The 14,080-nt window shown below is 36.1% G+C and overlaps 1 protein-coding gene and 1 long non-coding RNA gene across 2 annotated transcripts in view; both read left to right on the top strand.

Moving 5' to 3' along the window:
- CCDC178 (coiled-coil domain containing 178) overlaps nt 1-14,080 on the top strand; it is a 280,794-nt gene that overhangs the window by 263,326 nt on the left and 3,388 nt on the right.
- Nucleotides 3,029-11,546, top strand: LOC116659544. Its single transcript, XR_004314901.1, has 4 exons — nt 3,029-3,103; nt 4,241-4,243; nt 8,887-8,897; nt 11,536-11,546. It is a non-coding gene; the product is annotated as an uncharacterized LOC116659544 (long non-coding RNA).

Below are 14,080 nucleotides of genomic sequence, written 5' to 3'. Positions count from 1 at the left end.
CATATGGCTCAAGAAACGAATTATAAGACAAATCAGAAAATATTTTGAACAGAATTTTTAAAGGTCACATGGAATTACCCCACATGGTAGAACTGACAGTTCAAGGAGCATGAAGCTGAACAGTTTCCTGCAGGTAAAATTAGAGGGCCTGTGTGGTGAGTCACAGGGCTGGAGTAGGGACGAGTACACAATGAGGTCAACAAACGTCAGGGCCAGATCTCCAGGGGGCCCAACTTAGGGAGCATCTCCATTGCTTAATTAGCACCTAAACTTATTAAACTGTAGGATATATAAAACCTAGGACAGCACCTAGAACATCTTAATAAAGATGTGGGATAAATCAATAAAGTTCTTCTTGTCCCTGAATGTAACCAATTCAACATTGTCCTTTTCATGTGTTGACTTGGCTGCCAAATGTTTGGTTTAAGTCTAAGAGCTCCTTTTTCCGCCCTGGATTCCATACAACTTCCTGTTTCCCTCAAAGTGGTTTTTACTCACTCTGTTCATAACCTGTTATTCTTTAATTCTTTGGGTTTTGTTCATTCCATGTGATATTGGTCTTCTGACCCTTTCATCTCTCAAAATATTTGGAAGACTCTCGCTGACAACATCCATAAGTGCCTGCGGGTAACAATGATTACCATGATACATTACCTATCTTCTTTCCATTTGAAGATAAACAAGGAGAACCTCAGTTCAAATACTGGTATCAAAACAGAAATACATTCATTTCACACATATATCACTGTGATGTAGATTCAGGAGGTTAATAAAATACTTGTGAATATTAAATTCCATGAGTTAAATTATCTACTCCCTTTATTACATTAAATAACATGCAAAACCCCAAATGTATTCCTTTTTTATTTTAAAATAAAATAAGCATATTCTGGATTGTTTATATTAGAAAGACATACATTTTTATGTGTTCTGACTTTTTCGTCCTGGACTTAAGCAAAATAATACCCAATTTTTTTTTTAATTCACTTTATACAGGCAGTACATTTTTCAAGTGGAGAAGCCATGTCAGTAATGTGGGGCAGAGGAGTTTTTCAAAGACAGAACTTTAAGTTTGAAAATTAGTGACTAATGGAGCATATCCAGTAGGTATTTTTCATACAATGTAGCATCATCATTATAAAATGATGCTGCTTTGATGTGAGATTAACTCAGACACATGATTTTTCATCCAAAAGTATCAAGATTATAGAACAATGAACAGAGCAGTTGTAACAAGAGGAAAATGTTAGGATAGATTTTTAAATACAAAAAAAGATAAAATTTGAGGTAGGCTGGTTATGCACAGATGGTGCCAAGTCTATCACAGATAAAAAGAAAAATTTTAAAGGTGAAGAAAATGACTCAGAAAACTTTAATGTGGGAATGGGATGTTGCAGAGTTAAGATATAACAAGTCCCACTGTTTAGAATTTCATATGATGTGTGCATGACGTGAGAACTAGAGTGCACTGCGCTGCAAGTCCTGCCTCAGTCCAGCATGATGAAGGAAGTTCACCTTTGGATTTTCATTCTTGAGAGGATCTGCACATATTATTGTAAGGGGGACATAATCCAGATGTTGACCAAACCTTGACTTGCAAACTCTCCTGAATCCTTCCCCTTCATCATATTCCCTCATTTGGTAAAGGAAGTACTCTTCAAACCAGTTCTGATGACCTTTCTGAAATGAACTACAGTCTAAGCAAATACAGGAAGTACATTTACATTTGGTTTACCGAGCAGGTTTCAGTTTCGTGCCTCTCTGACTTGGGAATTATAACAGCCTTCTCTGATAGGAGAGGAGGACCTGTTGCCCTGCTTATGGGTTTGGTAACTGAGCTGTCAAGAAGCTGAGGACTTGTCCACAGATTCATGACCAGCAAGCGATGAATCTCAGAACTAACACCTCATCAGCTATGATTTCTACTTCTCATCTCTCTTAATTAAAAATCAGTCCAAGATCTCTTGAAATTGAGCCTTTGTTTGAGTCACTTCACTAGAAAGAAGTTAGATCACAGACCCATGCAATTAAATCTGGGACAGTTAGTTCATGAGGAAATATTAAAGGAGACTGTCGTTACCTTATGGAACGTATAGAGCTCTGTGTGCCTAAACCAAATACGAGCCTGCTTCAGTTCTTAGCACCAGGCCCTGACTTGTCATGTCAAACATCTGTCATTTTACAGTACACACTTCATTCTGCATCACACATTTGAAGATAACTTCTTCACTAAAATAAAGCTGCTTCATAGAAGTCCCTCAGTATTTGTCATTACCTGAAATAATTGCGATATTTCAATGCAGCTCCTGTAAACATGTTGATAGACATATCATAGATTATAAACACATCTATTGAAATGCTAACCATGGTTGCAAAGCAGATTATCTTATTTAAAGACACTGGTTTTAAAATTTAGACATTTAATTTAATTATCTTTTCCCAGAAGTGTATAAGGAAATCAGAAACCTAGTGTGAATAACATTATCTTCACAGAAATGAAAACTTGCAAGAGCATTTTTTTGCCACAAACTCAATAATTTTAGTATAATCACTAACTATGTTTTTGTTTTACAGAACCAGTATGATTTGAAAAAAGAGTAAAATTGCTTTTAAAGTACAAAAATAATTATGAACCACTTGAAACGTAATGTCTGTGTTTTATTTCTCATCAGAATTCATTAGTGTGTAACATCAATAATTTAGCCCATCATTTGCCAACACTGACTTGGCTCAGTAGTTCAATCATGTAACCCTGTAAACTCACTTTCCATTAAAATGAATGTTGCTGACAAAGGATAACTAAAGAGATACTTCATTTATTAACTAAAGAGGTACTTCATTTATCAACATTTTTAAATTAGGAGTTTGGGGCCACAGAAGCTTAGCTGGATGATTTATTTGAAGGATCTTTATATTAGACCTAAAGACTTGTTCCAAATCGTACGACACTACCCACAAAGATAATCGCATTTCATTTGTGTAACATGTGACTTAGGGCTCTCTCTTTACAGGCAGGCTTAGCCACCTGCAGAGAATCAAATGACCTACCAGAAGGAAAACTTGACTGCTTAGTATAAAATTATGAAGTGTGCAGCATTCTCCTGTGTCCCGATTTACTCCACTGGGCATATTTCTTACAAAACCTATAATATGTCATCAAATAGTCTGATATCTTAATGTTGTTGAAATTGATTTGAGGTTTAAGTAAATAGGTTAAAATTAGTTAGTGATGAGTGTAAGGCTCCCCAGTATTCACAAATTGTACTTAAGTACATTCAAGTTCTTCATCGCTTGCCCCTGACTGATGTCCAGTCCCCCAGATACAAATGCCTGTAGATGTTGCTGACATCATTTTGAACAAGAGAGTTTCATTTTCCAGAGTTCATCCCACATCCTGCTGCTCGGTTAACATCACACCATTTTGGATGCGGAATGCAAACAAACAAATACATATGCAGTGCAGTGAACAAAGCATCAAGTCAAAATTCCTTATATATTCAAAATTTTCATCTCATAGGCCTTGAAACGTATAATCTCTAGTCAATACTGTAAGACTGCATGATCAGATCTTCCCTTGCTTGTTCTCTAATAAATTAAATGCATGTTTCTTATTCAAACTTTTTGTGGAACTAGGAGGGTCTCTGCATTTAGCCTTCCAGGGCTGCCAGCTGGCATCTTTCCCTGTTTGGGATCAAAAAGTTCTCCACCAGCTGATCCATTCAAAAGTCAAAAGCCAGGCCTGATGTTGGATTATAACATGTATCAAACTGCTTCTTTTTGTTATCTCATCTCTTTGTCTTCCCTTTTAGCTTTCTTTTCTGCTTCAGAAGTATTTATCCTGCCAATTCTAATTAACTGTAATTCCACAGAAAATCTCTCTCATGCCCTTTTTTTTTAACTTGCCTTTATCTTACAAAAATTAAGATAGGAAAAAAAAAATAACTCTTCCAAACATTGTGAGTAAGGAGTTACTTGTGTCACAGTGCTGTTAGTAGTGCTCTGCAGTCTGTTTGTACGAAACAGAGGAAGCTGCACTGTATCAATACAGATGGCATCCCCGGGTAGCTGGTGAGTTCCAGCATCACTGCATTAGCACATGTTTCTGTAGCACTTTATGTTTCCAATTTATGTTTATTTTAATTTGAATATCACAGACAACCTTGGGAAAGAAGATTTTATTATGCCCATTTTACAGATGTTAACTCTCAAAGAGCTTATATGAACCATCCCTATGACACAGAATGTATGTGACAGAGCCGGGTTTAGATCCAATGTTTCCTGATTCCCAGCCCGTACCGCAGCATGTGAAACACGCTGGAGAGGGACGAAGAGAGAGAGAGGCGGAGAAGGGGAGGGATGCGTTCATACTGTGGGTCTACTGTGGCGGACAATGAAAGTGAGGCAGAGTTGCAAACTGGATGCAGCTTATAGTGAATAGTCACTTTAAGAGGCAGTACATGAGTGGCATCTTAGCTTAGAAATCATCTAGATTTGTCAGTGAAAATGTGGGGAAATGGAGCCAAGAAGCTACCAAAAAAAAAAAAATGTAGTTCTACCATTGTAAGAGTCTGTACTAGAGAGGCAGCAAAGGAAACAGAAGAAGAAGGAAGATGGTGGACATTTCAGGGGCAAGATGGTACTGACATACTAAAACAGTGGACTCCTTAGGTGAAGTAGAGGAGGGCAAAAACAACACAGTTACTGTAAGAGCTGGCGCCAAAGATAACCAAAGTAACAAGACGGGGGAATTGTAGGGCCCTTACTTCAAGGGAAATGGAGAGCTCTTTTAGGATAAACGCAGCCTAATAAGAGAGTGGGGCCCGTATGGAGATAGCCTCCAAGCAGCTGAAATGCTGACTGGCAGATAGGTGATGAGAAGGACTATGATGACAAGTTTTGTGGTCAGATTGTGAAGCCGTAAATGTAGGTGAACTTCAAGGACGTTAGCCAATAAAGAGAAAAGTACCAAAGGCAAATGCTTGGGTTCAGCTGGAGAGAAGCGTGCCATCCATCCATGGAGAAGGAGGAGGACAAGGGTTAGGAGAAAAATTAAGAAAATACCAATTAACTAAAAAACCCTGAGGGAAAAAGACACAAGGTGGTGGTCATCAGTGTCTGCAGTTTGTGTACATTTGAGGTATATTTCTTTCAGTTGTAGAGTGCGTAATTGTCTGAAAATAGCATGTACTTTTTATTTACGTATTTGAAAATTTAGTCTGGAATTTTAATTCGTATATTTAACCTGAAACATTAGCATCTTACTGTACAAAATGTGTGGTTACTTTTCCTTAGGACTTCCTAAGGCCACTAATTTAGAGCAGTCATTTTACTTGTTTTATTATTAGAGGGGAGAAGAAACAAAATGACTTTTCCTTAGTAAACATGAACTTTGTGCATTTGGTTTTGTATCTTACCGACTTACTGTACAAAATAGGCCACAATCATGGCACCTGTTAAGCTAAGCGGTCGTTCAACTGTATTAAACAATATGACATATTATCCACACTTAAACCATTACTACATAAAACATTTTATACTGTATTTTTGAATTTTGAATAAAATGTATATAATTAGTTTAAAATTTGCAAAAAATCCACTGAAATGCATATAAACAGTATGCATGAAAAGAAATATATGGATGGCCAACATGTGAGCTTTTAAAATTCTCTCCCACAAATCTGGCTTTATTAAATTAGAAATGTTTGTGATTGTTCCTTGATTTTCTCCTTTAAAAATCTTTGTAGAGATTATAAAAACAAAAGCACCAGGATGAACTTAAGTCACTTTACAGGCAAAACAGAAGGGAAATAAATATGTGTAGATTTTACTAGAGATGGGCATATAAATAAAAGACCTTTTTAAATATACATTAGGAGAGAAATTAGATATCTACTAAAAGGAGAAAAATGGACTCTGATGGCTAGCAAATGGATGAAAGAAAGAGACTCAGAGGGAAATGGTAATATAAGCCTTTTATTAGAAAAGAGACGAGAGACTATATATGTATAGTTAAGTAGCACCTATTACTGGATATCTTGAGATAATGAAAATTTACACAAATTCTTGTTGACCAGAAGACATTATGGAACGCTGAGAAAATGAACAGAAACCAATCAGCAAATTCAAACGACAAAATTTGTAAGGACAAAGTAAAACAGATAGTGAATTTACCAAGTTTCAGAAAGACAAGTTGTTTCTAAAAGTCCTGAAAATGATGAGATGTGGCAAAGATCTGGGAGAATAGATATATAAATATATCTGTGTGTATGAAAAATAATAACTTTTAATTAATTCAATAAATATTAAATATCTGTGTGGTCATTGTAGATATAAAAATGAACCACAGTCAGTTCCTGCTTTTAAGAAACACCTAGCCGCTGGTAGAAAAGACAGGTTTCAGAGGTAATCTCAATGTAGTGGGCTAAATGCAATGGCAGGGTGAAAGACAGAGGTGGAAGGACTCTGCAGACAAAAGGCAAAGTACTAAGACCTAGATCTGAAAGAACCTTGCACATTACTGAAGTCAGAATACTTCCGTATGACTCGCATGGAATTCAGCTGAGTTATAGGTACAGACGAGTATGGAAAGATGAGCAGAAGCCAAAATTTGCAGTTTTGTGTCTTAAAAGGAAGCTTGGGCTTTATCCTGAAGATACTAGGTGGAAGGAGGGGATGGGGATTGCTGTGTATAAAGAAAGAGGAGGAGCCGTAAAACATTTGAGTTTTAGAAGATTTCTTAGGCTGATACATGGAAAGTAGAAGAGAGGTGGGCATAGGGGCGGTGGAATAGAGGTTTTATGACCAGAGGTGGGGAGACTGATAAGGACACTTCTTCAGTAGTTCTGTTCAGACACTTAGTGGCTTAAGTAATGTGATGTCACTGGAAACAGAAAGAAGGAATGTGAGAGATAATAAAGGAGTGCAAAGGGTAAGATTTTAACCGGTGTGACACCTGGTTTCCAGCATGGATATCTCTTTGACCTCTCCACAAATCCTGGTTTCTCTATCCTCCCCTCCACCAGTCCTTCTTTTCTTCTCTGTTAAATAAATATTCTTTGAACAGCCACAGAGTTGGACAGAAGGGATAGAGTGGGAAACAAGACAGCGTTCCCTCCCAGGCCTCGTCTGATACTGCATCCTGTTCCTCTGCAGCCGTCTTGGCTCCCAGTGTTCTCTGGTACCCTCTTCTCTCTTACTTCATGGAGTGTGAATATCCTTCCTGCCTGCCTCTGTGTATCTAAAGATAGTTTTTTCATACCTCTGTCATGGTTATTGTTTTACTAAAGCTTAACAGCTTGAATTTCTTTCACCAAATAGATTCAGACTCTGAAAGTAATGCCATATTCAGCTTTATATTCCCATAGTGCCAAACACAATGTGGAATGCATTTATTTGACATACATATCAACTAGGTACATATGGCATTTATGTGATGTATGCCTACAACATGTATACACGTATCTTCTTCAGAAGTCCCTAAAATTCTGATGGGGGCATGGTTTATTCAGCATTGTATTGGTTAGAGGGCATCGTTTTAATAGGTCCTCTGTAAATACTTGATAAATAAAGTGGGCAGCTTTCTCAAAGCATTATCTGAGATAATATCCAGGAAATAATCTGATACTGAACTAATTAATAGACAGATAAATCAGGGCAACATTAAGAACAATATCAGATTCAATTTTTCCATACTTGAAGAAATCTTTTTTTTTTTTTTTTTTTTACAAGATAGGCCCTGGAGGCAGTGGATTTTTTAAGGCAGGAAGAGGACAATTTATTTTTAAAAATAATATTTGGGAGATCTCTTGTGTATTAATTTTCCTGGTTCCAATCTGCCCTTAAGGCTAGAAAAAGAAAATCAAGAAATTGTGTAAAATCAAAAAGTCATGAGACATATGTATAAGGAAGCTTATGAATTAGCATTTTTAGAAGTTTAAATGTAAGGAGAACTTATCAACTTGCATTTATTCATGAGCTCATTATTTACAGTACATATACAATAGCAAAAACTTTGGAGAGTGAAAATAAGGAAGCCTAGTGAAAAAAAACTAACAGCAAAACATTATGTAACTACATTGTTTTATAAGACAAGAGAAGAAAAAGTATCTAGATGTGTATGAGTTATAAAGGACTCCTAATTCTTTTGTTATTAAATGTAATACTTGTAAAAGGGCAATCACTTCATCACTTTTAAGTTGGGCCAGGTGACTGATTATCTTTTTGAGTAACAAAGATGAATTCAGAAATGGGATAAATATATCCTGTATTGTTATTAAATAAAATAGGCTACAGTTTGCCCAGTGGCAAGGACCATCGAGACTATGTTTGCAAGACAAATGGCCCAAGATATTGATGAAGTTTGTAGATATGAGATGGTTTCTTTCTATAAGAAATATGACTTACTGCCTAAAAAGATCAATCCTGTAGTTTTGAGCTAAAATCCATTACCACTGTGACTTTACCAGCTAAGCCAATTGATAGGTGCAAAAAAAATATTGAAAGTGATCAGTTAAACTGTTAGGATATTGTCTCATGATACCCCCAGATTATCCCGCAAGGAAGAATAAATTCAATAAGATTATATACCAGCAAATTGCCTTCAAGCATAAGTTGACATAGGTATTAACCAAATAAAAAGAATAAATCTGACTGGGTTGTAGAACAGTTGCTACTGGTGATATTAATAAATCTGGTTTCACAGAGTATTTTTTCTTTTAATAAAATAAATAAAACTGTGGTACTTAGAAGCACAACTGTCCCACAGTAGAAGCAACAAAAATCTATAAAAGGAAAAAAAGTGCTTGTTTTACAGCAGTACTAAAACAAAAACGAGCACTAAAAACAACAAAGTACAGTAAATCTTTTTTTTAATTGAAGTGTAGTCAGTTTACAATGTTGTGTCAGTTTCTAAATCATTTTATTTAGAGCTGCTTTTAGGTACGTTAGTTGGACATCTCTCAGGACTGAAAAAACCATTATATTCTGGAAACAATTCAGAAAATGACACTTTCAGACTCTTGCCATACAACAAAGCATTTTTATTCCCATAATAGATAATTCTAATATATTTAGCTAAACTTTGTTTGTCTCCATGACACTACGCAAGTTTCCTTTAAAATTTAAATTCTTTTAAATAAATAATACTTCAAGATGAGTTTTATTATATTTCTAAATAATACCTGAAGAAAGTTTAAACCAAGAAATGTGGCTATTAATAATTGCTAATACATGTAAGTTCAATTATTTGTAAGAACTCCAATCAAGGAATCTCATGTCTATTTTCAATTTGCAAGATACTCTTCTTGCAATTTTGAACTTTCATTCAAGGATCTGATAGTATTGAATGCATTTTCAAGTTTTTTTACTTATGCAAAATCATAAATATCACTGAATCAGAATTACACGGACAGATATCTTACACAATATAGTAACTGTTTTTCTACTTTATTACGGTGATCTCATCAAATCTTTTGAATACATTAATGAACACTGTTCTCATTCACCATGTTGCTGCCATGTCCTCGTTGTCCCCTCTAATGTATGGAACTGGTTCTGTTTGTGGATCATTTCACCATACTGAGTGTGCCTCTCCAGGTCAACTCAGCCACAGAAATTACCTCTTTTCCTTAATTTCCACAAAAAGACTACACTGAAAGTTTTATTTACAGTAGTAGAAATTACTAAGGGTTTAGAGAAGGTGCTTGGTGGTAGATTACATTACTATAATAGAAAGTACTCACTATATAATGTTGTTTTCAAAGTATCCATCTGTCCACCTGGGCTCTGGCCTTCCACCCTACTGCTCCCCTGCCTCATTCTGCCCCTGAAGACTTCTCTGCCACTCACCACACACAGCAATTCAGTGATTCATTATGAGAGTTTTGTGTTTTGTCCTCCCTTTCTCTTGAGCACCCTGCCCTAGTGGTCTATTAAGATGTTTACCTAATAAAAATTGGTCTCTGTTTAGAGAAATTTAGTATTATCTTTCATGAAATTTTCTCATCCTCTTAAATTCAGAAAACAGGAAAGGAGAAATGTGTGTCTGAATTCATTGCAATTCCTAAGTTATTATTGAAAATTATGGTGAAAATATATGACAAACATCGTTTGTTATCCAAAAGAGACTGAGGGAAATCAGATGTACTTGAATATGCCTGAAATTTAAGACTGAAAACAATCTATCTAATTTATTTAACCATTTGTCTTAGAAAACCAAGTTTTTTTTGAAATGGCAAGATAAATCTATTTTTATCCATGAATGCAAAAAAAATCAGAGTTGATGAAAAATCAGAGCAATTGATAAGCATGAAAATATAATTCAGCTTAATGATTTTGTGACTTGATTCCTTCACAACCGAAAATTGAAATAAAAATCCAACTAAAATGTGGCAGCAGTCCCACTCCTGGGTATATATCCAAAGGAAATGAAATAATTATCTTGAAGAGATACCTGTACTCTCCTGTTCATTGCATCATTGTTCACAATTGCCAAGGTATGGAAACAACCTAAATGTTCATTAATGGATGAGTGGATGCCAGGTCACATGATGTATATTATAAGGCACATGTCCTACCCATGTGGAACTTACATTCCTTCACTAATTTACCCTTGATGTTGCCATTTCCTTGTTCTTAAATTTCAGGGGTTCCCTCATTTCCCCTTGAATAAATCTAAACCCTTCAGTGTACCATTCAAGACCCTCAGATCCAACTTGTCCCTCAGTTTCATAATCTAGTACCCCCAGGAACACTTACTTACCCAGTGGTCCCTAAGTAGATCCCTACTTTTCTGTCTCTTGCCTCATCTTTCAGGGTCTAGTTTACAGGGCATCTCTTTCATGTGTGAAATCAGCTGGAAGTGTTATTTCCCTCTTGAAAACCACCATTTATCTGTGGCCATATCACATTCTACTTTGTGATAAACTGTTCTTTCCACATTCTTTGAAGCCAAACGGTATTTTGTACTCTGACTTCAAAATTGGGTTGGGAGGGGATCGTGGTGGTGGCATGAACCTTTCCTGAAACATGTGTGCTACTTTTCCACTTCTGACCACAATATATGCCTTTGTACTGGAAGGGGATGCCTTAGATATAAAAAATGCAAATAAGTTTTTATTGAATGAATAAAGAAAGAGAAAGGTAGTTTACACTGTCTTTACAAGAGCTGAAATCTAAGCATATGTTCTCATTTTAATGTAATGATTTTTCTTCACACCAATAGTTTTTTCACAGTATAGCCTTTGGGATCTTAGTAGGTGGTACTAGGTAAAAGATCAGTGGACAATAAGTTTCTGAAATGCTGGACATTTAAGTGTTAAGCAGTTTTTTAAAATTTCAGAATATCTGAGATCATGTAATACACCATTGTGCTTTATAACTCTTGAAAACAAGTGGGATAGAACATTCAGTGTTTACCAAATTTTTGACCACAGAACATTTTGATATTCATCAGTAAAAAGATATTGTACTCTGACAAGAAAAGCAAACGTAGGATTAAATTAATGCTGATTAAATTGCCAGCAAATATGGGAATAGGAAAAATGAAGTAGTATCCAATTTTATTTACAGGAATAATATAAGGAAAGGTCATTTCTCCTGTGTAATTCTAGGTAGAAAAGCCTTAGTTCCCTGAAAGAAAAAATATGGCCTATTATTACCCACAGATTTTCTTTTTTCCGGGAATCTAGCAAGATCAAAGAGCTTGGTCATTCATTCAGTGGGGGATTCACATGGAATTTGTTTCCTAAGTGGCTAGGGCTCTTAAAATACTTTCCTCTTTCAAAACTATTACTATGTTAAATGCAGAATTAAAGCATCGTTTTCTCTTTATCATTTGGTTTGCTGTCAAAGATGTGATGATTTTTTTGGGTTAATATAAACAATATTACACCACATTTTCTGAGAGACAGCCTGGTTATCCACCAAAGGTTCCTAATTCTCCTCCCAGTCTCCTTCATCCCAGCGCAAAGGCCTGCAGCTACTTTGGTCTCTCTGAATTTCTAACTTACTTTTTTGGAAGTCTGATAATATTTGAAATACCAGTTAAAACCTAGCAATGTAATGTTTCTTGTGAATGCTCCCCCGCCAAAAATCTAATAACATTGCGTAAAAAAGACAAAGTAACAATTTTCTTTCTTCAAAACCACTCAGCTATGCAATCTTTAGTTCTTTTAGACCTTCGGAAGGTACGATCAGTATGCATAGGAAAAGTCATGTCTCTTACTTAACTTTGCAAGAGTGCGCTGCAAAGCATTAATAGCTGCATTGCCTTGTTAATAAACTTCAGTCAAAATGCTTTGGGAGATAATTTGATTAAAAAAAAGGATAAAAAACACCGAAGCTGAAATATTACTTTTATAAGCTGCAAGATCAATTCACCATGTGCCTTTTTAATCAACTGAAATATATACATTTAAACAGAGCACACAGATGACTTAGCATTCTCCCATATCATGTTAGTGAGCGTGACTGGTTCCTTGTAATTTTTTTCCTAAAACTCTCTTGTGCTCTGACTGATGGGGGGAAAACTTTCCATGAAAAATGTGTGCTACTTTTCCACTTTTGGCCTTGTGTGTGCTTCTTCTCTGCCTTAATTACAATATAAATCAACTGCAAAAAAAGATTTACAGTGATTACACCTCACTTAGAGAGCTGTGAAGATTGATCTGGAAGGGGTATGTTTGTCAAGTTCCGTGTCTACTTCTCATCTTAGCTGGTTCTAAAGTGAACTCCAGGACACATACGGCAAAATTCAGAAAGAAGTCAACTGGGGAGGAGAAGCTCTGATGCCTCCCTCTGCTCTTTGTGTTCTCACTGCATATGCCCGACAACTTACTCCAGGGCAACTAACTCCAGGGCAAAGGACTTTTCAGATAGTTGTGAACCTCAAGCTAAGTTAGAGAAAAGATCACTGTAGGTACTGACCAGATCCCTGCATAGCCCCCATTTCCTCTCTGTGTAGTCGAGTGGATGGGATAGTAATTGGACCAGAAATCTTCCTGTTTTGAATGGATTAATTCTTATCACCACCAATAAGAATGTATGAAGGACTTATTACATTCAGGTCTTTGTACTCGTCTCTTGGAGAGAGGTTAATCAATCCTTGTCTTTAGGAAGTTTGTCTTTTTCCTAAGGCAAGTTCATGCATGAATGTGATTATACCAAAGCAAAACATAAACACAGAGTTCTGAAACAAAGCTGACACAGTATAATGTGACTTTCATATTTCTCCTTCCTCAGAAGTTTTGGAATGTGAGTTTTGGTTTAAGTTCTGTAACTTGACCTAACTTTCCCTACCTCTGCAGTCGTCTATCCCCCCTCCATACCCCTATTGAAGCAGGCTGGCGCCATTCTGATCTGAAGGATCAAAGAGATGAAATAGTATGCTTTTTAGATTTCTTCATCTTGGGTTTCTTTGAAAGGACCTTTTTTTAACTTGGCTGCTTCAGTTAAAAGGTGACATCAGTGATTCCATCTTGATGAAATATAATAAAGCCTCTAATAAAGTATTAGGACAGCTATTTGTTAAAATGTCAGTATATTCCTTTTTAAAATGGGCTCCTCTTGCCAAATAACTCTCCTAAAAAAATCGTATTTTTCTCTTCAATTATTCCTTACTTTTATTGTTTTCCTGTGGCAGAATGATCCTGTTGAATAGTCGAGTGCCAAAGATTTTCACTTTCAGCTCATATGACTGCTTCAGAAAGGAATATAATCATACTTAAAAAAATAAAGTATATTCTCAAATCTAGAAATTAGCGAGTAATTGAAATTATCATCACAGTGTTTTAACTGATGACCATTGAACTCTTTTCTGGCAAACGGCTCATAGAGCATTAATTGCACGTCACATTACAGATCTGCAGAGTTAAGTTCTGTCTTGCCCTTGGGACTGTGAGGTCTGAAGCAACTTTGTAAGTGTCTTTCAAGGTACAAAAAAAAATCATTAGATTGCAGAAGTTCTACTTGGTCAAAGTGTATGCCTCGCTGTCCTTTCAAATGTCATTCCTTGTCCCTCAAACCCATATCCTTGAGTACCTACCGCTTTTCGACACTGCTGAGAAGCTCTACCTCCTTCTGC

Source organism: Camelus ferus, chromosome 24 (genome assembly GCF_009834535.1).
Source record: "Camelus ferus isolate YT-003-E chromosome 24, BCGSAC_Cfer_1.0, whole genome shotgun sequence".
Lineage (NCBI taxonomy): Eukaryota > Metazoa > Chordata > Mammalia > Artiodactyla > Camelidae > Camelus > Camelus ferus.
Note: the sequence above shows the minus strand (reverse complement) of the source record. Positions and strands in the feature narration are given on the sequence as shown.